General features: G+C 43.7%; 1 protein-coding gene across 2 annotated transcripts in view; it reads right to left on the minus strand.

The window, feature by feature from the left end:
• Window positions 1-16360, minus strand: part of LOC117497573 (cadherin-6-like) — a 51633-nt gene extending 35273 nt beyond the window's left edge. The window contains exon 1 of one of the 2 annotated variants that reach the window (XM_034149546.1): window positions 16018-16360. The gene's annotated coding sequence lies outside the window, so the exon portion shown is untranslated. Of the gene's footprint in view, window positions 1-10782; window positions 10832-16017 lie in introns of those variants that run through there. The other variant, XM_034149550.1, reaches the window with a different exon arrangement.
• Between the last annotated feature and the right edge of the window lie 9833 nt (window positions 16361-26193).

Below are 26193 nucleotides of genomic sequence, written 5' to 3' on the forward strand. Positions count from 1 at the left end.
CATCATGTAATGATGCTTGCAAACCGCTCCTCACAATGCGGCAGTTTGCAGGCCTCACACACCTGATAGACATTGTTTACTATTGTACAAGTTCTGAGTCGAGTACTGACAGTCCTAACTACCTCTGTAGTTTCGCAACTGGTTGTGGTTCAAGTTGCTTTTAAGTCAACAACATCAATGCTGCTTTTGTATCGAGAGTGGATGATTGCACGTCTGCTTGGAAAGACTTTGTAGATTCTGGGCCAAACCTGTCCACGTCAAACTGCCTCAATGCACTTCGTTTATTCTTTAAACAAATTCCAATCGCAGTGTTTGTTTATGCCCTCTAGATGTGACGGCCAGGTAGAAATTCACAACACGCAAAGTTCTTGAAATCAGATGTAGTTACCGTGACAACACTAAGGGGCAAACGGGGAGAGAGGGAGTGAAGGAGAGGTAGAAACGTCCTGTCAGAGCAGCGTCAGCAGTCGGGCTGGGAGACTGGCCCATCCATTACGCTACCTGTCTTCCAGAGGCAGCCAAGGCATGCCCTGCTTTCCCCTTATGAGGCACATTGTGAGCGGTTGAAGCTGAGGGTTAGGTCCCATCTTTCTCTTTTCCCTCATGCGCTGCAGTTTAAAGCACGCCCCCCCCCCCTCCCGCTGCCACCCTCCCATCCCCATCCCCCTGCCCCTGCCTACTTTGCTTGCATAGGCCTGAGCTGATATGCATTATCACTGGGCTTTTTGCTGAAAGCCAGTCACTTTGCATGTGTCCTCTGCCTGGCTCAGCAAGGGGGGGGGGGGGGGGTCAACAGTGCGTGTGCTGATGGAGGCAGGTGAAAGTGAGATGGACTGTCAGGCTTCTTAATAATGCCCGTGGAGAAATAGTCTCTTTTAGACCACCACTCTCCACTTCCGCTAAGCCACAACTCTCATGGCAGAAGCTCTGTTTCCTATCCAAATCTGCTACATGACTGGTTGCTTTTTTCCTGCTCTCGCTCTCTAGTTTTCCCTTTTTATTTTCCTCCCTCAACTCCCAGTGCACTCGACTTTATGAATTTACTTAATTGACGCTGGTGAGAGCATGTGGGACTTTGAGCTATTGATTTGCTGTAGGCTTCGGCGCAGTTGGAAATACCAGTCGGTCTCTTGGGTGGACTCATGAAGCTTTCTACCTCGAGTCCCCCAGCAGTTGGGAAGCCGGCCTTTTCAATAGATTTCTTCATAATGTCACTGTGGAAAGCTAATGCTTTCACTGTATGGAAGGCTTTGCCGTCCCTAAGGAGTGCTCGCCCCTTGACCACATTTGTCATACCCTGGAAGCCATATTGTACAGCCTCCTGCCCTGATAATGCTCTTGACATGGACCACGAGTATGTCAGCTAAAGCTTTATTTTGCTACGTCAAAAAATGTCACATCGGGTTAAGAATGCTATGCTGCCACATGTAGCCCATTGGCTACGACAAAATGCCTGCCTCTTTATATTTGTGATGTATGAGAGTGAAGTCGGAAGAAAGACAGAGCGAGGATTTCCAATTTTTTAGGACTTTGATCTATTTTGTAGTACTCCATGGCAAAACGTTTATTACCTAGATTAATAATAACAATAAATACTTAGAAGCAGTGGTTAGATGACAGAAGGTCATGAAACACGAGCAGTCAGACACTCAACATTGAATTGGAGAAGAAACATAATCTGTTAGGCATCCATGACAGTTCATAGACTGAAGCCCTGGTTCAACTTTGACCTTTGTAATTACTGTAGTTAATGGCAAAGTTGTATTACTGATTATTATTGACATTTCTGCATTGGCATTCTGTTCCTTTGAATAAACCTTGCAAAGTCAGTCGTGGTGGTTCAATGTTACTTAAACCAATGGAAAATAACCACCAACCATACACCTATCAACCTGAATGTTCCTTTAAAGAAATAGAAACAAGAGTAAAACGATTTGTAAAGAAGGTGACATGGAAAAAGTGAGTGTGTTTCTGTTGCAGAGCCATTCTTCCATGTATCCCTGTCGCTGGAGGGGATTTTTGAAAAGGAGCCACAGGTCTTGTCAGTCCCTGTTCACTTTCTCAGGGAGCACCATCGTCATAATGAAGGTGTGTAATAGAACATGACACCATAATTATATTCTCCCAGTTAAGAGGCAGTGTTTACAACAAGCACAAGGCTGCCTTTATTTTCTCCCTCTTTACACACACGCTCACTCTCTCTTTGTCTCGCTCTCTCGCTTGCCCCGTCTTCGCTTCATATCATGTGCCATTTAATTGCATTACAAAAAAAGTGCTTGATGAAAAAATGAAAAAAGTAAATTGCTTTAAATTGCCTGTCACAGATTGCGTGGAGTCGCCCATCGAGCAATGATACTGCATTGTGCTTGGTTCCTGGGTAAGCAAGATTAATGTGTATGCTGCCAATATTCGAATGCCCCATGATTCTACGCTCAAAGAATTGCTTGGGATAACATTTTGAATCAGGACAATTAGCTATTAAATGTATCTATTGGTTTTATCGAACACAGGGCCACGAAGATAGAGACAGGGGTGCAGAGAGTCACACAAATGCATTTGTCAATACATATTGGATCTGGCCAGCTAATGGCCTTTCCAGTGCACATGTGCTGTTACACAATAGGCCTGGGTGCTATTTTAGCCTAATCTAGACTTGGGAGTGACCTCTCGGAGTAGCCCCCCCCCCCCCCCCCCCCCTTTCTGTTTTCATTTTCTGTTCCCTAACGAGAGATATGAGCGACACGGCAAAGCACCCTATCGCGCCCGTTGAGCCAAAGACTTCCACAGCAACCCAGAAAGAGCCCCGGGGGTGCAATTAAAAGTGAGAGAAGAGAATGTCAGCCAGGGGGACGAGCAACGGAGAAGAGTGGGGGCGAGATAGGGAAAGGAGATGGGGGGGGGGGAGGTTGGGCACTGGTGCCACAGGTAACGTTGTCATGTTACAATCCACAGAGGAGACCCTTAAAGGCTGCTAATGTGTGGAGGTGTCAGCAGCAGGTTGTTCCACCATATCTACTCTCGTTGGCTTCCTCGTTTCCTCCCCTACCTCACCCCCTTTCTCCACCTCGCCTCAGTTTGTGAGGAGAGCTCAGCCTCAGAGAAGGTGTGATTCACAACTCATGTTATGCCGCTCGCTGTAGAAATGTACAGCTAAATCCCAAGTGCAAAACAGTATGCTCGACCCAAATCTGGGGCTCTCCATTTGTCTGGTTGCCCATGTGGGTTAGTGGTTCACAACAGAGTTCCCTGATGGCTAATAAACCAAAAAGTGGGTCGCTGGATGAACTTTTGCTCTCCAAATGTGGGCAAACAAACCGTGTGTGTCCCTTGTCTTTGCAGCAAAATTGATACAGATGCGACCAAACAGAATTCTGTCAATATATATTGATGTTTTGTTCAGCTGAGAAACAGCGTCTAGACATACTGCCGCATTGTCTTGAAAATAACTTCCACCCACTCTAATGTGACATACACAAACACACGCCTCACAGATTAAGGCGCGGAAATTGATCACTAAAAAGGAGATTTCAGACAGATGGGGCCTATTACCACAAAGGAAGATAAAAAACATCTACGGATTGAGGAGGGCAAAATCATCATCATAAAATGCATGCAAATAAACAGCTGAAAATCCCCAGTCAAATTGGAATGCAAAGCTGAAGCGAATTCCTCACTGAATGTCAGCACTGTACTGCAAAACACCAGAGTCCTCTAGTCCAAATTAGGATTCAACCTACAACACTGCATAGCACCCAGATTTAGTTAACGGTTCTGTAAGTCCCCCTTTCTGCTTCTAAATAGCGCATTAACTTTCTCGATGTGTTGCCAACATTTCAATTTATTCTAAACAAAAAGGACATTTTCAAATGTTAATCTGCACATTACTTAGGAACAATTGAAAAATAAACAAGGACAAATAAGGCTTTGGTACATAACCCTCAAATTGTGGTCATCAATTTCCTGATCATACATGACATGCAGGTATGTGCGACTTTGCCTTTGACTGAATCCAAACAAATTAGCTCCAACTATCCCTGTCAGAGGCGGGGGTGTGCCCACAACATTCATCCCGCTGCACCGCTCCAGAGCTCACTGCAAACACATTACCTTGCCTGGCTGCCCAAATGCATACCAAATAACCCATATAAATCATACAATCTGGGCCAAGTCAATGAGAGCCCCCTATTTTCCCTGTTTTCTAGTTATTTCCACCCTGCCATCATTCAGCAGAGCCTGCATCACTCAGTCCGAGGCTCTCACAATCGTTGTCTGAGTGGCCCAGTTTAGAACCCACCGAGGGCTCCTGAAGTAACCCTTCCTCTAGTGCACTTGATTTTATGTCTCCACAGTCTGGACTAAATTGTGGGTTGCCAGCTCTCCAAACAGAGCTCTGTTTTTCAGCTCACCCCCTTTTTTCTTTCTCCCTGTTGTCACTTTGACAAAAAACAAAGATGGGATTCCATGAACTCGCACCAGTGTTTATGTCTGTGTTTACCACCGAGCGAGGCGGCAGTTGAAGAGGATCCCCTCAGCAGATTATTTTAAAGGGTCCCTCTTCTGTGAAGTCACTCCAGATTCTCTTAGTATATTAGGGAAGCATCATTTTGTTCCAACTCTAGTGCCAAATAATAACTTTCAGCCCTGAAATATGGCTCTGAACTGTGTCATCATAAACAACAGACTCTCACTTTTTAGCGTGCAGTTTCTGATTCCACTCCTCAGAATTAATTGACTAAATGGGAGCTTAAAGTCATTATCTCCCCTCGCCAGATCTCCAATCCCGCGCTGGGGGCTAATAAATGGGGGTTTGATTTCGCTAAATGTCCTTTTGCGAAGATTATTAACGCCTAGTGCCCCGGTAGAAAACAGATGTGGTCATCCTCGCTCGACAGCAGAACAAATGGGCACGAGACGTCCTCGCACATAAAGAGCAAAGAAATAATAGCTTAATGGCATTCATCCGGTGACACGTTAGCAGATGAGACATCCTCGGTTGTTTGCTTTCCTGTGTGTTCACCAGAGCACATGTTTTGTCACCAGCGGCCGTGTGGTCTTACACAGCTTTCTTCTGAGGGACTGACAATGAGAGTGGGAGGGAAGGGAGGATGGGGGGGAGTCTCAGTGGAGGGACTGGCGGCTTCCTGCTTTCCCCACTGAGGCCTTTGTGGTAACACACTGGTGGTTATGGGAGCCTCCGTCTCTATGCAAATCAATGTTTGCCTCCCAAGTGTTTGTGTGTGTGCCATGTGCAGTGAAGCACAAGTGTCAGCTTCTTTACATTTAGCCTTGAACACTGGAGCAAAAGGCCATCCACAGGAATAATATTCACATTCAATTAAATCATTAAAAGCTATTATTCTTGATGAAAAACGTTCCTCTGTAATACTGCCTTACCATGATATTAGATCACGTCACAGCTGTTGTTTTTAATGGATAGTGCGTCTCTGGAAGCAGATGCATTGATTGGGCTACACAAAGGTCAAACTTGGCGCAGTGAATTGAAAATCGGTGAAGGAGTTGTGTTCCCACGTTTGTCTCAGTCTCCCCGTTGTGACAATTACTTGAGAGGGAACGACGTGGAGGCACATTTCCATTCAAGCATATATCGACTGTAACAGCGGGTCAGTAGCAAGACAGCGACAAACACAATTGTCAAAACAACACTAAATAATACATGGAGCTAAAACAAAGACATCACACACCTAAAATATGGCCCTAATAAAAGGCTGCACAGACGAAATGTGTCTCCACCTCGACTGAGAGTAATGACCTTTCCTGGACGCCCACCATAAAACAACACAGCGACACTTTGGAGCAACCGTTTTTACATTATTAAAACCAGAGGCTTCACACACACTCATAAGCTGGAGACACTCACTGATACTATGGCTTTTGACTGTTCTTAAATTGGACAAAATTCTCTCAAACTGCACCCAACTAAAACCACTGAGGCATTCGGGTGTTAAGAAAGCCATTTGTCACAGGCAGGACTTCTGCCAGGGTATCAGCCCACCCTTGGGATAAAAACAAATGAAAGTAATACGCATTGTATGAATACGATTCAATAATAAGCCACACAATTTGTGATGGCAACTGAATTTGAATGCCTTGTATAAATACATATTTTGTTAACAATGCTCCTCAAGAAATGAAAAGGGGATGTTTGCTGGCTTTTCATTTGTTGCCGTGCATTTTGAATGAATCCTGCAGTATTGCTGCTTAAAAGAGGGCACAATTCTCAATCCAATCACGTCAAAAAACAGATTCAGGCGTCCTCTGAGATGAACAACAGACGGCCATGATCTCCTCTGACCTTAACTGTGACTCATGTTTATTTACCTCGGCTAGTTACCCCTGAGGGACGGCGGCCTCATCATTGGAATGAGCGCTGTGATGGGTTGCTTTTTTTTTTATTGCCACTCCTGGGAACTCTAATGAACAAAGAAGCCTGATTGATCCAAGTTAGCATTTGATTCCCGAGCCCTGCCGAGACGCACGATTCAATATGCTGGCGTGCCACTGGAGCACCCCTTGAACTTTGCTGTACACACATCCTTAATCACACTCACCTTTTCTCGTGGCTGGTGTGACTTCCAGCTTATTTGTAATTACCAAGCTCCTCGGGGGGGTTGGCTGAACAACAGGCCCCGGCCATAGGTCACGGAGAGACACTGTAGCCGGCCATATGGGCTCCGGGCCCAGGGGCAGAGAGTGGGTGGACGGCGACGTTGGCACCAGCAAGTTACCAGAATGGTCGGAGCAGGAGATTGAATTATTCGGAGACAGGAGACAGCCTTATCGAGCAGCGGCCACATTGCACTGACGTTTTCACCCCAGTTTCTATTTCCCATTTCACACTTGGACTATTGCCAGATAGGATATGTTCAGGCACCTCGTTTTACCCCCAGATTCAAAATCAGCAGTCAAAAGAGGGTATATTGCATTATCTATCTCCACCGGTGATACCTTCCCCTCTATCCCTAAACCGTTGTCTCCCCCCTTTTCCTCCCCCAACAGCATTGCAGATAAACAATCAATACTGCATTAACGTGACCACACCAGGAGTTAAAAAGGCAGACGGGGAAAATAATTCAACCCAATGTCATGGGCGGACTTCAAGCAACTAATCTCGCTCATGAACTGATATGTATTGAAAATTCAGGCCACTTCTTTCATTATCCTCCGCCATCATTTCTTTGTGTTTGAGGTCACTAGATACATTTCTTTTCCTTCCTCTCCTCAGTGGTCACAGAATGAAACCCCACTGCATTAAAGAAGTAATACCCTACTTTATAGCAAAGGTGACCATGGATATTGGAGAGCAGGGACCCATACGATCGATTTGGAGCGAGGAATGAACATTTTAACATGATTCCAAGCCGGGCATTTTAACTCAGGAGTATTGGACCCTCTCTTTTGATGACTGCTTTCCAAACCAACTCATGACTCCATTTCAACAATCTGATGACGACTTTATTTAAGGGAAGGCCAGTGAGAGAGGCAAGTCACGGTGACCTGCTGGTGGCTGTGTGGTCCTATACCTCTTTGCAAAGCTTGTGTGCAACACATTTGCATCTACATTCCCAACGCTGCCATTGAAAGAAGGCTTTTTGTCCAGAACCTCTGTGAAAAAATGAAAACAAAGGCGTTCTTATGAGGAGACCCAACAAGCACTCTCCCTCTCCCAGGCTAGAATTAAATACTCCTCATTCCTCCTCATTCATTAGCCCCCGCGCCCACAGCCCTAATACCATACGGGGGTATAAAAAACACCTCGCTCGCACACACACACACTAAAATAAAGGACTTGGACTTGGCTGAATGATTGCAGAGACTGTTTACTAATACTGCTGCTCACTCTGCTTTATTACAGAGTGCCAGGCTTTCCATTACGGCAAAGGGAGAGAGAAAAGGGGGGGGGGGGGGGGTGAAGCCGGGGAGGAGGGAGCAGACAGAAAAAAAAAAAAAAAAGAGAGTGCGGGAGAGATACTGCCAATGTCAGATTAAAAGAAGAAGAAGGGAAAAAAAGAATGGCTCAGTTGATTTACACCTTCATTACTCTCCCCTAACTCTTCTTATTGCAAATCATGATGCTGCTTTATGAGCTGAATCCTCTATTACGACAAGGCCGGGAAGACAGTGCTTTAGTCCATAAAGCAGCCGTACAGTAACCGCCACCCGGCAGCACCCCATCCACCCATCCTACCACCGAGCTGCCAGAAGGGAAGGGAAGCAAGACAGAGACCCAGCCGCTGTTGAAATGTGTTCCAGTGCACACACCCCAGGTTTCGCTCGTTTGCTTGCTCACTGTCCCTGTCCTGGCCCGTGTGACTGTTGTCAACACATCCAGAATTCTCTGAGCCAGATGTCCGCGGCTACTTTGGGAGAGGAACTCACAGCAAGTGTTTAGTGTGAAGCGAGCGGTGCCATATTTAAGTCAACAAACACTGAAGGCAGTGGAGGTGTGTGTTTATCACTTCCCCACCACCCTGCGATGAGGTGCTACTGATGGGCTTGCTCTGAGAGATTTGTGTATTTAGATAGAAATGTATTTTTTACTCTTTTATTTATGGAACCACGGGGAGGTCTTCAGAGCATGCTTGCACTTTTGCTCGCGATGATTACATTCTGTGTGTGAGTGGAGAGCAGGTCCAAGAAGAAATGGTCGAGGAGGATGGGTGCAGGACCTAATAAATCAGCAGATAGGCTGAGGCTCGGAGGTGAGTGCGGGTGTCAGTGTGCTGATGTAAACATGGTGCGGGTGCATAAGACACACTGGATGGAGGTTTGTTATGTGTATGTAACACGCTGCTCTGACCTGGCCTGTCTGACTCCCATCTGGAACAGGGTTGACAGAAAAGTTGACAGATGCTTCACCAATGTCCATTATTTATGAGACTGAGGAGGATCCACACCGCATTTCACAACTGTCTGCTCCTGCTACTGTAGATCGGCTTCTGACATTGTATTCTGTGGGTGTCCGTGCACACACATGAACACACATATAGGATTCTCCCTGTGTTTCTGGTGGAAGCTGATAGGCGAGTAGCTGAATGTGCAGGTCTACTTCTTGGCACATTTTCCCAAATTCACAAGTGCAAGCTTATATATTTGTGTTTGTGTTTCATTCTAGACCCAAGTTACCACTCCAACTACCTCTGCGAGTCTAACCTATGACCTCTGGAGAGTCATTAAATCCACACCGGGCCATACACCAGTAGACTCCATCTCTCTTAAAACCCACTCAAAGGCTTAGAGCTGGGAGGCCCGACCATCAGATTGAATTAAAGCTTTGATTAATTGAATCCAGTGGTGAGTACCTTGAGTGACTGATGTCTCGTAGGACCAAAGGTCTAGACACAATGCTTCAGAATAAAGCTATAGTCACTTCTTCAGTGACATCACAGGCAGTGTTAGTGTGCCTCAGGCATGGATGGTTGCCTCTAATATTATTGCTTGGAGTGCTGCTCTAAGCCCCGTTCTACCGGCAGCACCGCTGCTGCTGCTAAGCATGCCAATGTTAATAAGAGGCACAACATAATTAATACAAATGGAATGTTTAATGCAATTTTTACATTTCAAAGAAATTCCCGCGGCATCTTTCCAAGCAATGAATTCAACTGTCTCGCATTGTCCTCAGGCAAACAATAACCCAAGTTTGGCATTACCTTCATTAGATCAAACTCAATTATTGCAGAGTGCTTGCAGCTCCTCCTGCACAGGGTGGACTCTGAGACTGCCTGTTTTGGAAACTTGAAGGTCCTATGGCAGGTCCTGCCCCATTTGTCTTTGATGGACAGCGGCATGAAACAGTAATTGGAGGCCTGCGAGACCCGTACACATGCGTTTGTCAGTTATTCATGTCAAAGCACAGTGTTCAGCTGTTGGGGTTCTCAAAGAATGACCTTTTCTCAAAGAGGACAGGTTTCCCCTACTGTCTGAGAGATGCCCTGGGTAATATCCAGCCCAAAACAATACCGCGCTGTTATTACTGTGTCCCGTGTTGCTGCAGAAAGCTTGTATTGTGTCCTTCCCTGAGGAATATACAGTCCCAGAATGCTACGCACGCTTTGATTCGGCAGGTAGTTTGTGCAGGAGGTCTTTCTATTCCTCTCGTTCACAGGGAACCATCCTAATGTTTTGAAAAGTAGCAGAACAATGGCAGAAACCTCTCTTTTTACCTCTGGGGATTGAAAGCAAATAGGACCTTTTGCGGATGTGTTTGTCTGTTCATTTACAGCACCTTAGAATACAGCTTGCACATTGTACCTGCACCAAATGAAAGAAAAAGAAAAGCTCACAAAGGCATTCTGCAGGACAATAGCACAGCTGAGGAAACGGGTACACAATGGAGTCCAGATATCATTCACGGCATAGACAGGAGACCATTATCCACATAAGGAGGGGCCCGTCTGAAGGTGACAGGTTTGGGAGACGGAGGAATTGTGCGCACAACGCTGCCACCAAGACAACCGTCTCCCTGAAGTCTAACCTATAAGGACAGGTTTTTGCAGCGCCAATGCCCGCTGGGTTGAGGTGTTACACGTCATCTGCAATAACCTGGATCATTACTCCTGGAGGCTGTTAGAGGGGGAAATCACATCACTCTGCTTTCACCGCTGCCAAGAAAAATTGACACGCTAAAAGTCACACAAAGACGCGCCTCAATATGCACACGCACGCTCCAAGGCCCACAAACAGCCCTGCCGTGCCCCGGCTCTCACACTTGCAAACAAACACACACACACACATGTAATTACACACCTGCAATCTATCACATACTGTACTGTCGGTGATGTCTGGGGGTTTAACACACCGAGTGGCATCGCGGACGTGTCCCACCAGCCTGTGTCGCCTGGAGCTGACAGCTCTCACTGCGGGGGTAAAGTAAGCATCATTATCGCCTTCTTTCGCCACACCTCTCTCTAGTTGGAACAAACAGTACATTCTTTTCTTTTTTTTGACTCTCCCTTCTGTTGTCAAAAACCCATCCCTTTCTCCACTGTCTTCATTGTATTCCAGTCAGGCGCTAATGCTCATTGTCCTGTGGCTGGACTCTCTGATCCCCTATTACCCTCTCGTCATCCGACAGTCAATATTATCCTCCTTTCCTGACCAATCTTCCCCTCTCATTCCCTTTGCTTTCACCAAAGTCTCAAAAGTCAGACAGACAATGTTGCCCCTGTCCATCCACCCCCTCCAATCCTTCATGCACTTGCTCGTCTTCCATACACTTATTAACTGGCTGTCATGTTCAGCAGCCTTCCCCCAGACAGTGTTTAGCGTTCCTCAGTCCACTTACTGCAGCCCGAGTTAAGCCTGTGGGCTTTGCAAAGACAGGGATCCAACTAGAGAGGAAAGGCAGGACCTGCGGACATGATCTGTCTGCCGCACTCACTCACACTCTTCCTCCTGCACTAGCTACCTCAAACCATGACTGAAACACACACAAGTCATAAAGGACACTATTTTATCCCTTTCCAAAAAATATATATTGCCAGAAAAGTTGAAGAAGAATAACTTGTATCTTCTAAAGGAAAAAGTGTAAATATATTCAGGATGGGAGGAGGACATTTGGACAGAATACCACAATCAAAAAGAATAGAAAAAGCTCATTTTTTATGATAGTATTTTTTTTTTCATAGAAGTATTAATCACATGCATATCTTTCAAGTTGTTGTAGATCAATAGTTATATAAACTTCATTATTTTAGAGATTCCCCCACTCTCAAGGCATGATTAGCAAGTTGTCTCTTACAATAAGTTTAATTTCTGGTCAAGTGCATTACTCATGTTGAATAGGTGGTACATTGTATAGCTCTGTTAAGGAAGTTGCATTGTCACCTCTGTTAGTTCATCTGTAAATCAGCAGGGTGTCTGCAAAGCTCATGAACAAATGTCCATGAAATTTGGTGCAGGGATATCAGCCTCCAGCCAAGGACCAGTTGATTAGATTTTGATAGTGATCAGTGATTTCCACTATTATATGATTATTGTTCCCACCGCCCACATATTGGATATAGAGATTTCATTCTAAATCCAATCCAAACCTTAACAGTACCCTCGCAGGGTCAGTAAATCGATTTTACCTCGCATTTAAGAAAGAGGGAACATCCTTGAAGGTAGATTCCTTCTCGTTTTTGCTCATATTTTAGATGACACCAAAAACAGAATCCAACTGCCAGGCTGAACTCCTCATTGTGTGGTAGCTACAACACTGCATTTGTCATCTGCCCCTTCCCTCTGCACCCTCCCCTTCCCGGGGCAAATGGTGTAAGAAATGAGACGTAGCTAGTGTATATACTTTCATGGCCCCGCTTTACCAGTGTCATTTCAGAAACTCTGAAATTGTGCCATGGTCTACAGGGCTTTGTTGTAAATCACTATCTCCCACTGTCAGACTGCAGTCTGCTGTACACTGAGGACGCCTGGCTTTCTGCTGCCTCCTGGGTGACTAATATATCTTGTTAAATTGTGCTGAGAAGCGTGCGGAGAACTGTACACCTTGCCTCTTTGTACTGTGTTTGTTTGCTTGCATTTGTGCCTGTGTGTGTTTTCGTGTGCTTCATTCAAAATGTGTATGTTATCCGATGTGTGTGTCTACATTTCTGCGACGGAATAGGTAGGGATGTTACTTTTTGCAAATGTGTTCACTAAACTCCACAAGTCTGTCAGGCTTTGTTGGTAATTCAGTTAGATTGCTATTCGGCCAGTTTCCCCTCACCATCACTACAGTATCGGAGTTGTGAAGCTATCTCTCAGCCACTTCATAATTAGAAAAGCCGTGGAGCCAAGCCACAGTTTGAGGGGGAAGAGGGAGAAAAAAAAGCTGTTGGCACACTGCATTATTCAACATTGGCAGCAATTTACTCTGTCTCCCACCCCAAAGACATGAATCTAAGTGATTTCATAGTCACATCCATCCTAGTGTGTCATACTGTATGAAGCCGGACTCTTCTCTTATCAGCCACTCTTTAAGAATGCACTGTACTATCAGCTTCATCTATACATTCCCACCGCACACACACCATATCCCAGTCCTACCACTTTCAAAATAGATTTATGAGTATATCTCTGTGTAATTGGTGTTCTCCTGCACAAAGCATGAAGAGATAATTACCCATTGTTAAGTGAGGTGTAAATGGTCTGATCCATGTGTATTTATCTTCTCAGCACACAGTGAGAAAAACAGGCCTTTTCTGGGATTTAGGCAGACATACAGCGACGTTCTACTCTCCTGGCCTCCGTCCAGCTCTCAAATCCCTTGAGCTGAAACCTGTCGAGAAACATCCTCGCTGTGGCTTAACCGTATCCCGCCTAATTCTAGCGTCTTTTTTAGTCGTAGCAAATTCAATTTGAGACTAAGGTCGACCTTCAGGAGAAGGTGACACCGGCTCCTGCAAAGAGTTTATTTAAGTAAAAACAGACGTCACGGTCTCTGCCTCTGTGGTTTGGTGGGTGAGAAATACGTCTTTCAGGTTTCTTTGAATTTGCGGTTGTGACTGCTCTGCTCTGTAAATAGGCGTCTCTGAAGGGAATCTGTCTCATTACAAGGAGCAGTTATTAAGTTGCCTTTGTGCCTGCAAGAGATTTGCTCTGATGGTCACAAGACACAGCGAGAAATAGACGCAATGTCTCTGTGAGGGAAAAAGTCAAAACTGTCATTCTTCACAAACTGGCCAGGCAAAGTCTGTCCTATACAGCAGAGCTATTGTTCTAGAGAAAGAAAGGAAAAGAAAAAGGAAAGAAGAGAAGCCCTGTTGGCTGGCAACTCCAGATAAATACTTGGCACAGGAAAAATCTTATGAGGAATCCCTTAGCACTCGCAGTACAAACAACGTCATGATTTATTATCACATCATACAGACCGTGACTAATGCACTCAAACAATCAAGGTGCATCTAGTGAACTACAATGCCCAGCGGTGCTCTCTGCAACAGACTTCAAACATTTGTAAGCGCAACACACACATATTAGGAGACACTTGCGGTGCGTATGGGCTCAACAAATGTCCACAAGTAACCAAGCACACACACAGAGGAGGAGAAGTGCTGCATGTAGGCATTCCCATAGGGGATCAGAGTTTGCTCCAGCAGTATACTGGAATATGATTTTATTAGCTCCAGATGCTGCAGAAGAGAGGACCAGAAACGCTCAATATTATGAGCAGGACACATCAGAATGATGTCGCCCATCTGGAGCACAAATAATGTAATCAACTCGGGTCACCGGTCATCGTGGTCTGGCCTTCGGGTAAACCCGCCATCCCGTGACGTCACAGGGCCAGACAGGAGCCGGCAGATTGAAGCTTTTCTGGAGTATCCCCTAAGCTGCTGCACATGACCCGGGGGGGGAGATATTTTTGGGGAAAGATGAAATATGAGGGAGTGTCTCTTGTTATCTCGGGTTTAAGAAATGCAGATGGCTCTTATGTGTCTATTCCCCTGCCTGTCATGTCCGTTCCGCACTTTGAATGTTTTCATACCAAGTGCTCACACATCTCTGACCATAAGCACATATACAGTACACTGCTGTAGGCTACTGTTTGCCCCCCCCCCCCACACACACACACACAGGAACTATATTTGCAGAGCCTTTAAATATTCAGTACCTGCCGTGTTTTCTGTATGACTTTGATCAGCCACAGATTCTACTCTGTCCCTTTCATCTCTGAACTTCAAACCAGCATGTGAAAAACCTGGACCACAAAACCTGTTCTGGTTCAGACAATCTCTGTTCACCAGGCTGCTCTCTGCTTTCTAAAAAAACAAGCAGGAAGTTGTTCCAATAGAAAAAGAAAATAAGACAATGCAATCTAGTTAACCTATACTCTTCACAAATGTAGTTTCCTTTGCACAGCCAGCATGAATCTCTCTCTTGTTTGTTATTCAAAAAGTATGTGAGCAGAGGAGTGATTATTGCGGAATATTCCCCAGATAGCTTGAAAACACCCCCAAACAACTTCTTGGCCGCCTTCAGGCATATTACCTCAGGCTTACATTGAGCCAGCGCAATAACAACCATGGAGCAATCTGCAGGCAACAGGAAGGACACAACTTTTTCACGAGCACTAAATTCAATTTTCAGGCTTGCATAAGTCCTGTTCGATCCATCACACCTCTTTATCCTCCTCTGTCAATACCTGCAACTTTTGAGTAAAGAAGGCAAGTTAATTCTTGTATAGCCTTGCCTGCATTATTCAGCGAAGTCCATTAAATATTCACAGCCACATCACTGATATCATCTTGTAGTCAATAAGCTAAAGGACATGTTGTTTTGAGAAAACTTGAGTAAACTCCAGGAGTGTTCCCCTCACATCCATACAAAAAAGAATCAAGGCCTTTCAGTCGATCAGAAAGCAGAATAAAAGGCATCACAGAGCGACTGCAGGCAACCACAGATAGACAGGAATCCGCCTTTATCAGAGCCTGCTGTCCCATCTGCATCGATTGGCATCCCGTAGATTTGCTACTGGCTGCAGCAAGATCATCGGAGGAGAGGGAGGAGAGGGAGGGGGGGGGGCAACAAAAACATCCACCGATAGATTTAAGAGTATTTTTTTTCAAAAGGGCCTGAAGTTTCATGCGTGACAAAATAAGGCAAAGGTGCGTTTAGAGCCCAGGCCCGCATGCTCGCATCACTTCTGCGCGGCGGGGCAAACACACTGTACCGGAGGGGCACGTTCCGCCTCGGTATACATGCAGGAGAATTACGCAGAGCCATTTAACAACATATAAAAAGTTGATTGCAATTCAATGACCACCGCTTTAAGTTCGGTAAATACAACTTCCGATTAGAACTCATTTAAAATTCAAAGCCCGCAGCTATTCCAATAATTACTATTATGGATTTTGCTCCACTGGCGATTTCATTAGAATAAACACACGGGGAGATCTTAAAAGGAGCTGTTTCGCGTATAGGTCATTCGCAGCCTATAATAACCCGACTCAAAAACGCTACAGAAGAAGTCACAAAAGCGACATTTTCCAGAGAAGTTGTAAGCAAAGACCCGCTCACCTGATAATGAAGTTTATTCTAAGAAGGAATTGTTTCCCTGGGATGCGAATGCGCGCGTCGGAGCCAAGTGTATCCGTTCACTGCAGCTTTTGTTGCCCGTTGTTCCACCTCAACTGCGCGTCTCAGTCGCGCTGCATCACTTCTCGCTGTGGATGTCAGGGAGGCTGAAAGGCTGAGGGGACTCAACCCTCCCATTGGCTGCCATTCACCAGTCCCCAGCAGAACACGGCGCAGGAAGAAAAAAAAAAAAGAGAGAAGGGGAGGAAAATAAGGAGAGGAGGAGAAAAAAAAATCACACGACCGACAGAAACAAAAGGAAGATTGAAGAAGAATGGGATTAGTGTTCCGGGGCTGCGTTTCAACTGCCGTGTGATGTTCAAGTTTAATAATGCGAGTCAAGTGTTTGTGTGCATCCGCTTTCTTGACATTTGCATAATCCCTGATTAATAGTTGCAATGTCAGAGGTTGAGTGTGGGTTTGAATCAATCAATACATGGCTATTTCACGAGGCTGCAGTTAGACTCCCTGCTTCCGTTAAAACCCTGGAAGCCGTGGATCATGTATGATTACAATGGCTAATTAAATTTGGGAGGCTGTGTTTGAAGTAAAACCATAAATGCACCGGCAACATCATGCCAGGGAAAATTAGCATGTGTTTTAGGCCATGTTTCTACTGATGCCTCATGATAATGTATTCACAAGACACTTTTTAGTTATTCTCACATAATATTATATGTTTCAAACTGATGTATCTGTATTTCAAGTCTATGAACTACATGAAATCCACATATTCTCCTTCCTCCTGTTGTGACACTATATGACTTGTACTACTGCAACTACTTTCTATATTATATTATTGTTATAGGACCAAATAAAATACTCAATTGCCCCTTTATTAGGTAGACATATCTAAAACTACTGCAGTGCAAACAGCCATGATATGTCTGCACCTATATTTTACAGTAATTAAGTACATCACATTGAATTTCAACTTAGTTACTTCCCTGTAGCTGAAGACACTTTCTCAGGCATTGATTTTAGGATGGGTGCTGTGATTTGCAATTGAACCCTTCAATACCTTGCAAGTGCATTAATATGTGCTACATGGTGCATTGATGTTTGGAGCCGTTAATGTTGTCAGATTCTGTTTGGAGAAGGTATAGAGGGAATCTGATTACTGAAGCAAGCCTGTAAACGCTGGGGTTTTAGAGTAATCAAACTAATGCAGCTTATAAATGCTTTATCCGGTGCCCTGCCTTGACCAGATTACACGCTGTAATCTGGTATATTTCATTCGTACGGGTACATGTAATAAATTATTGCTGTTAACGTTACTGTGCCTGAGGAACACATCTGCATGCCTAATGATTCGATGATGTTGAACTTGCTTTGTTTGAATCTGAATTCAAGAAGAACGAGTTATGCTGCAATATGCAAATGTAGTGTGGGACTAGCTTTGTGCTAAACTGAGGTTTGCAAACATTCAAATCATACAGTTTATCATCTGTAGAGTACATTTTACCCCTAGTGTTGCTATAAGCATAGATGTTGTTCCTATAGAAGCATGCATTTATCCCACACAACACACATGTATCACTTGTGGAAAGACCACTTCAAGTGAAGACTTCAGGCACATTTCATGTGATTTCAATACTTCACGAGGAAAACAAGATATCACATGTCTTAAACAACATGAAGTTCAGCCACGAGTTCCACATGTGATTTCTTTTTCGTAACAGTTGTAATTGACTGAAACCATATTTAGTCACATAATTAAGGTTTGCAGTTCGGTGTTACCTTGTGGTGATAAGATAATGCAATTATAATCACAAGTAAACAAAGTATGATTTATCGAGATAACAGGATAATTAAGTTGTGATCACAAGATGACACCAAAAATGTTAGCTCCTCTCCACAGTACTTTAAAATGGTTATATTAATGAACTATACTTTAAAAAAAGAAGGAATTAAAAATAAAATGTGTCTTTTATTCATCGTCAAAACACAGCTTTAGCGAGACATGGGCCACAAAACATATGTCACATCTAATAAAAATGTACTTCACATAAAATGTGCAATATGAAGATGGAAGGAAAGACTGCAGGCGTTTATGGTTTTATGGTTTCAATGTTTCCCTTTTTTCCCAAAGCCAAGGACCCCACGCTGTGCATGCCGTACCACCCATGCAGTGTTTGTGTCATGATGACCACTGGCTGCTGTTAGATTCATGAGTTTAATCCCTGGAAGCGCTCCAAGCATCCACTTTGCTGCTGCCCTGTCCTCTCAACCAAACATCAAACTCTTGCCTATAGCGCAAAATGCAGTGAGCCAAAGGGATGTCTGCATTTGGCATCATGTTCTATCAGGAGATCAGCCTGAGACGAATAACCGCTGCCCTTGACTGCATCATCGCTGCTGAATGAGCTTACATTGCCTCAGTATTTTGTGCAGTTTATTTAACAGCCTGCCTCTGTAAACATTTCACAACATCGCAAGCGTTCTGCAAACACCAACATGCCATATCCACTACTTGTTAAAAAACGAAATGTAGACATGCAGTTCTGTATAATTAGTGCATGTTGGACCTTTTACAACATGTATTATAGTAGTATATCAAAAAAATTATCATCCAGATTTCCTTTTCTCTCTACAATATCAGTGAGAGATTTCTTCATATTAAAAAAGTAAGTCTAGATATTCATTCTCATGTAGCACCATGTGTTACTGTACTGGAAAGTGACAGTTATGGGGCATGGAGTTAGACAGGGGATGTAGAGGGCAACCTCAGTACAAATTTGATCTCCTATTATTCCTGACAGCCGAGATACTTTAGGATTTGTCAGAGAAAGGGATTGTTTAAAGTATCAGATCTGAAAATCCAACCTCGTTTGTTGCCAATACTCCCGGCTTTGGTGTTTATAGACGTCCATATTTTATCAATCTGTCTCACCTTGCCAGAATCTGTGTCAAAACCACAATAAAAATGGAGGACACAATGAGATATGTTTACACGGCGTAGTAAAATCCAGCCTCATACCCAGTTCACGAGGCCGTCACCCCAACCCCAGCTCATCCTCCGGCATCTGTTATTATCTCTTTCTTGTTTGAACTCATTACAGATAGTGGCTTGGCTGTGGTTGTTAGGTTTATGTCTGCAGTTTATTCCTCTACAGATGAAGGTTGCCATGAGTGTAAACACAGTAAACGTGGAATTAAGTTGCAAATTATCCTAAAAAAGTTAATTTAAACAGGCGGCCAAAACATAAAAAGGCCAAAGCCATAATGTGTAATGTGCTAGTTGACTACTCCATCTGCCATCTTTAAACATTGGTTGTTGTTGTTGTTGTGTTTAAGTGATAGGATTTATGTGTGAATAACAAATGCAGTTGTTTGGATTCAAAGAAGAAGACGTGGGTAGTTAGCATCGGCATTTACAGCCATTATTGCTTAACAAAACTAACAATAAAAACACATCACATGCTGTTTCATATAAGAGTCATTCTGGAGGTTCAGTACAGTAACAGCTCATTAAAGATATCATAAAACTAGAACAAAAAACACAGCAACGATTAAAGATTACAATTAAAAGTGTATCTTTCCACCGTGGAGACTCATTATTAATGATTAAGCTGAGTTATTTTATTATGTGTTTAATTTTACGGGTGAGACTTAGATCACTTCTGTGGCAGAACCCCCAAACAGGAAATCAATAGGTCTCCTTTTAGACACACAGAGTCCTATAAACAATCCAAGGAAAAGATCAATACGCTACAGGAAAGTGAACAAGGGAGCACAGCAGAGTCAGGCGCCCAAACACCCTGCATCACAGATATCATGGTGTTTTAAAAAAAAATGGAGAATATCACATACTGTTGTTCTGCGAGGGAAAGATACGTTTTTATCAACATACTTTCACAACTCCCAGGAGAAATAAAAATGTGGGGAACTTTAAACTCAGAGGATTCCATGGCATAAATATTCACTCAAGTCGTAAAATAATGCTGAGTCTCCTTCATAAACTGGAACTCTGCCTTAAGTCGACCGTATTTCATCTGTCATTTTTCAACTGAGATAAGGCAACACTTAACACAGCGACGCATTGCTGTCACAAGCTTGTTTACGACACATATAAACAGCACAGAGGGTAATTATCTTTGGAGTCTTGAATCAGTGCACTGTTTTCAGTTACTCACACTTAAAACAGCTGATGGTCACAAGATTTCTACTGCATAGTAGGTTGTTTTTTCAGATAGAGTGCTTAGCGTTTTGACCTTAACATTTGTTCGACATGGCTATATAATGCACATTTCCTTTGCGTGCTGACCAAGCTGCTTTTCTGAGAAAACCAACCAAAAGTACTTCTGAAAAAATCATTGTGTAATCAGACAATGATGGGAATGCTATATATACTGTAGTTGTGCTTATACTGACAAGGTGGGAGTTGCAGCATATGGTGGATAAGGGCAAGATAAACTAAAGCAGATCAAAAAAGAAGTTATAAAATATTTCTTTCTCTCTCTCAAACACCACAAAAAGACTATTTGAAACATTCATGCCACCCTTTTCAGTCAATGCAGAGCTGAAAATAAGGCCTGGTATAAGTGCCAGAGGGCTTTTCACACTTTGGATGTGTCTGTGCTCCTGTAATGACTGTGGAACATGTGACATTAGCTTTAATGCATGTGAAGGAATAAGAAAGTTGGTGAGAGGAACTAACACTCTGTGGAGTGCAATTAAAGGCTCTTACACAGTATGCAGCCTTTCACTTGTAATTATGCGGTAGACTTAATCTGAGAGTGGACAATATGTACCGTGGCTATAAAGGAAGTCTGCAGATAGCGTTTGGTTTCAGGGAAATGGCCAGTGTTAAAGGTTTCTCCAGATAAACTGTGGTCAAACCATGTTTTAAGGGCTTTGACTTTCTGAATACTGCTTAAGGCCAGACTATAACTTTTCAAATGAACTATAACACATTCTTTCCCTTGCAAATAAAAAGTTCATTTAATCAGCAATGAAACGCTCCCTCTGTTAAGGCAATGCTTTCAGGAGTTTTGTCACAACAGCGTCTCTTGGTCTGGTATGTTGGCTAATGTTAGCAATCCTAACATGCATAACACTGTTTACAATGCAATGTTAAGACTTGTGCCACTCTTATCCTGTAACTGCCAACTTGGCTTTCTTCATAACGTGTGGCTATCAGACAGCTGTAAGTTAGTCAAAGTGTCATATTCTCGGAAACACATGCCAAAAGTAGAACGGTGCATTAACGTGCTCCTCGGATGTTTCCCATTTCTCAGATTCCACATACATTTTCCATGTAGTTACCTTCTTCTACTGATGATTTGGACACCTTGTGAATGCAGCACAAATCCTGTTGACAGACAGATACAACATACAGACGTCAGAAATCCAACAATGAACTCCTTGTTGGAGATAATAAGTCAAAAATAAGTATATAATAAGTAAGTCAAATATAATAAGTCAAAAATAAGTATAAAGCTTCCCCTTTGTCGCTTTAGTAACTCATGCAAATGAATGTCCATGTATTTCTTGGTTGCACATAAGATTATAAAACGGAAATATATAATGAAAGCCTCTGCAAAGTTTAAATTATGGTACTTTGTTCAGCAACTTCCAACTGATCGACCTTTTTATAATGACCAAGGAGTTGTTGTTAAATCTAATTTACAGTACAGTGCCTCCATATATAGAGTGGTTAACATGTTTAAGTAGGACACTGGCATGGGCACCTAAGCATGCCCTGAAGCCAATTAAACTGTGGATCCTCATGCTAACAGCGAGACAGACTTAGTGGCGTTTCTTCTAAGCACATACTACTAATTTGGAAAACGGATAAGGTCTTTGCACTAGTGTTTGGCCTCTGTGTGTACATACTGAACATGAGGATATACCTTCCTCTGGTAATACCCAATAATGAGATGACCTTTCCTTCCCGATATTCAGCTCGAAGTTATTAGTGAAAAGTGTTGCCATTCTTCCCTTTTTAATGGCAAGAAAACACAAGGCGGGGATTATGATCTGTCCTTCCACCTCTGTTCAGCTCCCATTCAGAAATATTACGCTTATTCTCCTCCGAGTGCAGATTGGTGTTATGCAGAGGAGAGCAGAGCAATAACTTTGTCTGGATTCCCCCCTAACGCAGTGCAGATTCTCTGACATTGTGCAATAATCAACATCATTCTCTGCTGACAGAATGGCAGCCACACCTCATGCTGATCAGCAGATTAGTCACTGGGAATATTTTAAAGGATTCTCAGCAGCCTAGAGGGCCAAGAGACTCATTTATCCCAGATCATGAACGCTTAACTGGCAAACATTCATATTCCTAACAAAGAAATATCACAAAGATGTGACTCTTATTGCAGTTGAGTCATATTCTGAGGCAAATCATGTGGTCTCAATTGTCGTGTTTATTGAAAAACTAATGGAATAGCATAAAAATGTCTCGACTCTGCGACTCTTTAGAAGTCTCTCTGCCGCTCAAAAACCCCAGGAGCTCCAGTTTTAAAGGGGGCTGGCACTTTTGAGACAGTTCAGTTATGCCATTCAATAAATCACAGCGAAGCATCTGAAAAGGATTTGAAATGGCATTCGAACCCGAATATGAGGGTTTACGGAAACTGTGGAAACCATACTTCAGGGCACCTTAACAATAGTGAAGGAATATGGCACGCAGGGAGCGTATGAAACATGCAGAGAAATCGCCAAGGGGACTTTATATTAGCATGACACTGTGACACCCTGTGTTTGTTGGCATGCAACCTCAGCTTTTGCACTCTGCGTAGGCAAAAACGCAGATAACCCCACTCCCCTCGACCTCCTACCCCACCCTTCTCTCCCGGGGCTGAATCCATTCCACCTCTTAACGACGGGCCTATCGTCCGGGCATGCTCAGTGAGCGTAGCTAATCAGCCAAGCCGAGCCGTGTCCTCTGACGGAGAGAAATCCCTCTCAGATGAACTGGTGGTGCTCTGACTCCGGCGGGGGTGGGAGGTGCGGATGAGCATGTGGAGGGGAGGGGGTCTAAATGAATTAGCCGCACATCTAAACAGTTTGTCATGTCGCATTTACTCTTCCACCAAAGTGTCCCGTTAAATGGCGATAATTCCACTTCTTCCAACATGTAGCAAGATGTGTGGGAGTTTCTTTTTTTCACCACCCCTGCAGAGGTTTGAATAGCACGGCTTCATGCAAATGTAGAGGTAGAAATTCAGCAGTTCACCATTTAAGGTGATTTTCAAAGACTAATAGTCCCTTCTGTGTAGATATGCAGCTCTGCAGGTTTCTCTGGTAATTGGTGCTAACATCTGAAGACTTTGTAGGCATACATCATCTAAGATATTGCTGCTTTCTAGCAACAAAGAAATATGTGGATTCTATCACAGCATCGAGAACGAATATTAAAAATGCGGGATTTGCATTTTAACATCATTTCCGTGCATTGCCGATAAATGGACACTGACTGCAAGAGATTAGCTGTTCTTTTTTTAGATGTGAGGGCATCGCAGCACACCGGGCGATAGAGGCATCTAAGACAACACAGTGACCCTTGGTGAAGCAACCGAAAAAACAGTGTACATTTTGACGGCATCATAAATCATGGGGCTCATGGCAGGCAGCCCAATTGGGCTGCGAGGGCAGGTTGAAGCTACCATCATCCCTCCTCCTATGTCCCCTGGCTGTGTCTGAAGAGAGAAGTGGAACGGCAAAAACATGTCTGCTCTCTCTGTCTCTTTTCTTTATCAGCATTGATCTCTGGCTGGGCGGGGGGAGCGGCTAAAGTCACGGTGTAGTCACAATACTCTGCCTTTGCAGGGTTTTCATACTGACTTGACAAAGTACGGACAAAAACAGCACATGATCTCAGAGTGCACGAGGTTTAGCATGGATGAGAAGCGCTGAAGTGCACACTGGGATAAAGTCCTTTAGCTTGGAGAGAGACCGAGACAGTACATGAAAGTGCTGTATGAGTGAAAAAGAGGAAGAGAAAAGGCAAACAGTGAGAGTTTGCCAAAAAAAGAATCTAAGTCAGACTTGGTGTGTGGGTTTGGAAGAGGGCCGGTGGAAATCATCTTTATCCTGAAAGTGGAAGTCTCCGGGCTCAGTGATCACAACAAACATGGTCAGCCTGGGTTTGGGCTTTGGTTAAGATGACTCCAGGGAGTGTGGACAGTGGGAGGAGGCCTTGGATGCTATTTCTCTCCTTTCCCTTTGCTTCTCATCCTCCCCACCCACTCCAGCAGCTGTTGACGTGGGCCATCATGGGGAATTTGTACAGTCTCATTCAGTTGGAAGGAAGGATTAGGACTGAGCTCAACCACAGATGGACTGAGACTGCCCCCTATTAATAAATCCTCCTGTGATGCTGTATATTCATCTGGACGCTTTTTTTCTCCCTTTTCTGAGTGTCGAGCAGCTAGTGGACATGAACATAGCGGCATGCTAATCTGCCTGTTATAAAAGTTACAGAGGGAGAGAGAAAAAGTGACATGACGAATTGAAAGAGGGTAGCGGAAGAGGGGGGGCTTCTCCTTTTGCATAATTTGGTTCCTATTAGCGACATCATTCAGTGGGTTTTTTCAGATGATAATTTGGAAATCTGGGGTTGCGGCGCTAATCCAGCGGCATTACACTTTACCGAGGGATTACTGAGTGACAACTTCAAGTGAAACGAAAGATGTAAGGGCCTCTTAAGCCGTGTTCCTATTAAAAGCCACAGTGCGGCGTGACACTGTGGCAGGCTTCATTGCACACTTGCCAACTAGTTGGGGATATATATCCCCTGATAAACGCTCCAACGCTCATAGGGATTTCATCTTATTTTATTTTTCATTTCTTCACCCTCTGCATTCAGCCATTTTAAATCTTTTTTTTTCAGATAGGCTTTTATTTTCTTGCAGGTTACTTGTCTCTTTTTGAGGGGTGCTTGTAATGCAAAGGTTTTGTGTTTAAGACTTCTCTCTCTGATGTTACTTTGCTATCTGAGGAAGCAGAGAAGAAATTCAAGGCTTTATCCAGGTGACACCCCAACACCATTTTTGGTTTTTCTTCCCTTCAACAGAGAAAGACATTTAAAAAAAATCCCAAATAATAAAAAAAGCTTTTCAATATTTTATGAGGACATCATAGATATTTGAAAACAGTGCACAGTATGTGGTAAACTGCCTTGAAAGTAATGAATTTGGAAATAGTTCAAACAAGTCTCTTCTCTTCTTCACAGCGTAAATAGAGAAGCCAGAGAGGTAGCCATTAGCTTCACAGTATCTCCACATGGGGAGATATTGGTGTCTTATGGCGCTGATGAAATGAGTTTGACTCTAAAGCAATATGCAGATTTCAAATGCTGCACAAGAGGGTTAAAGCAGCAGCGGATAAAAAAACAAAAAGGGTTTGTTTTTTCCACAGTGACCTGTATATGCAGCCGGTTCAAGACGCATCGCTTTCCTCTCCTGTCTGCTGACTGGGTCCCCAGAGAGGGACAAAGTAACTGTTCAATCCCAGGTAATTAACTTCACCACGACCCAGGGAACACTCGCTCCAGACACCACAATCCTTTAAGCACAACACTCCATTAGTCATATCCCAGAAGGCCTTGCAAATGGCAGGACAAAAACAGGGGCACGCTGCGGGCTCATCCTGCCCATATAATCACCGAGACCGAGGCAAATATGTGTGTTGGCCTGGATCATAATGAGAGTGTGCGACGATAAGTCAGGATAATTCTGCTTTATCAGTACCAACACACTTGGCAGATTTCTCGGAAATATTTTCCCCATGAGGTCAGTTTTCACAACGCATACATATAGTATAACGCTGTAAATGTAATCAGTGTGAAGCATCACATTTTGCAGATCTAGTCAGAAAACAGGGGAAGCAACGCTGAATCAGGTCCTTAGTGTAAAAACGGACAGGTGCTGTTTAGATGGAGGTAACAGAAAGGCCAGTGCATGAGCAAACTCTATCAAGAGATGCTTATTAGCTGCACTTTCTTGCAAGGAGAAATTACATCCAAAATATAAAAATGTTCACCATGTGAAACAGAGATATTTAGAACATGATCAAATTAAACAATATAAGCATGAGATTTTCTTTGGTGGATTGAATGAATATACAGGTCTTACTCAAAACAGTACACAAATAATTGTAACCTTATAC

The sequence above is a fragment of the Trematomus bernacchii genome, unplaced genomic scaffold (genome assembly GCF_902827165.1).
Source record: "Trematomus bernacchii unplaced genomic scaffold, fTreBer1.1, whole genome shotgun sequence".
NCBI classification, from domain to species: Eukaryota; Metazoa; Chordata; class Actinopteri; order Perciformes; family Nototheniidae; genus Trematomus; species Trematomus bernacchii.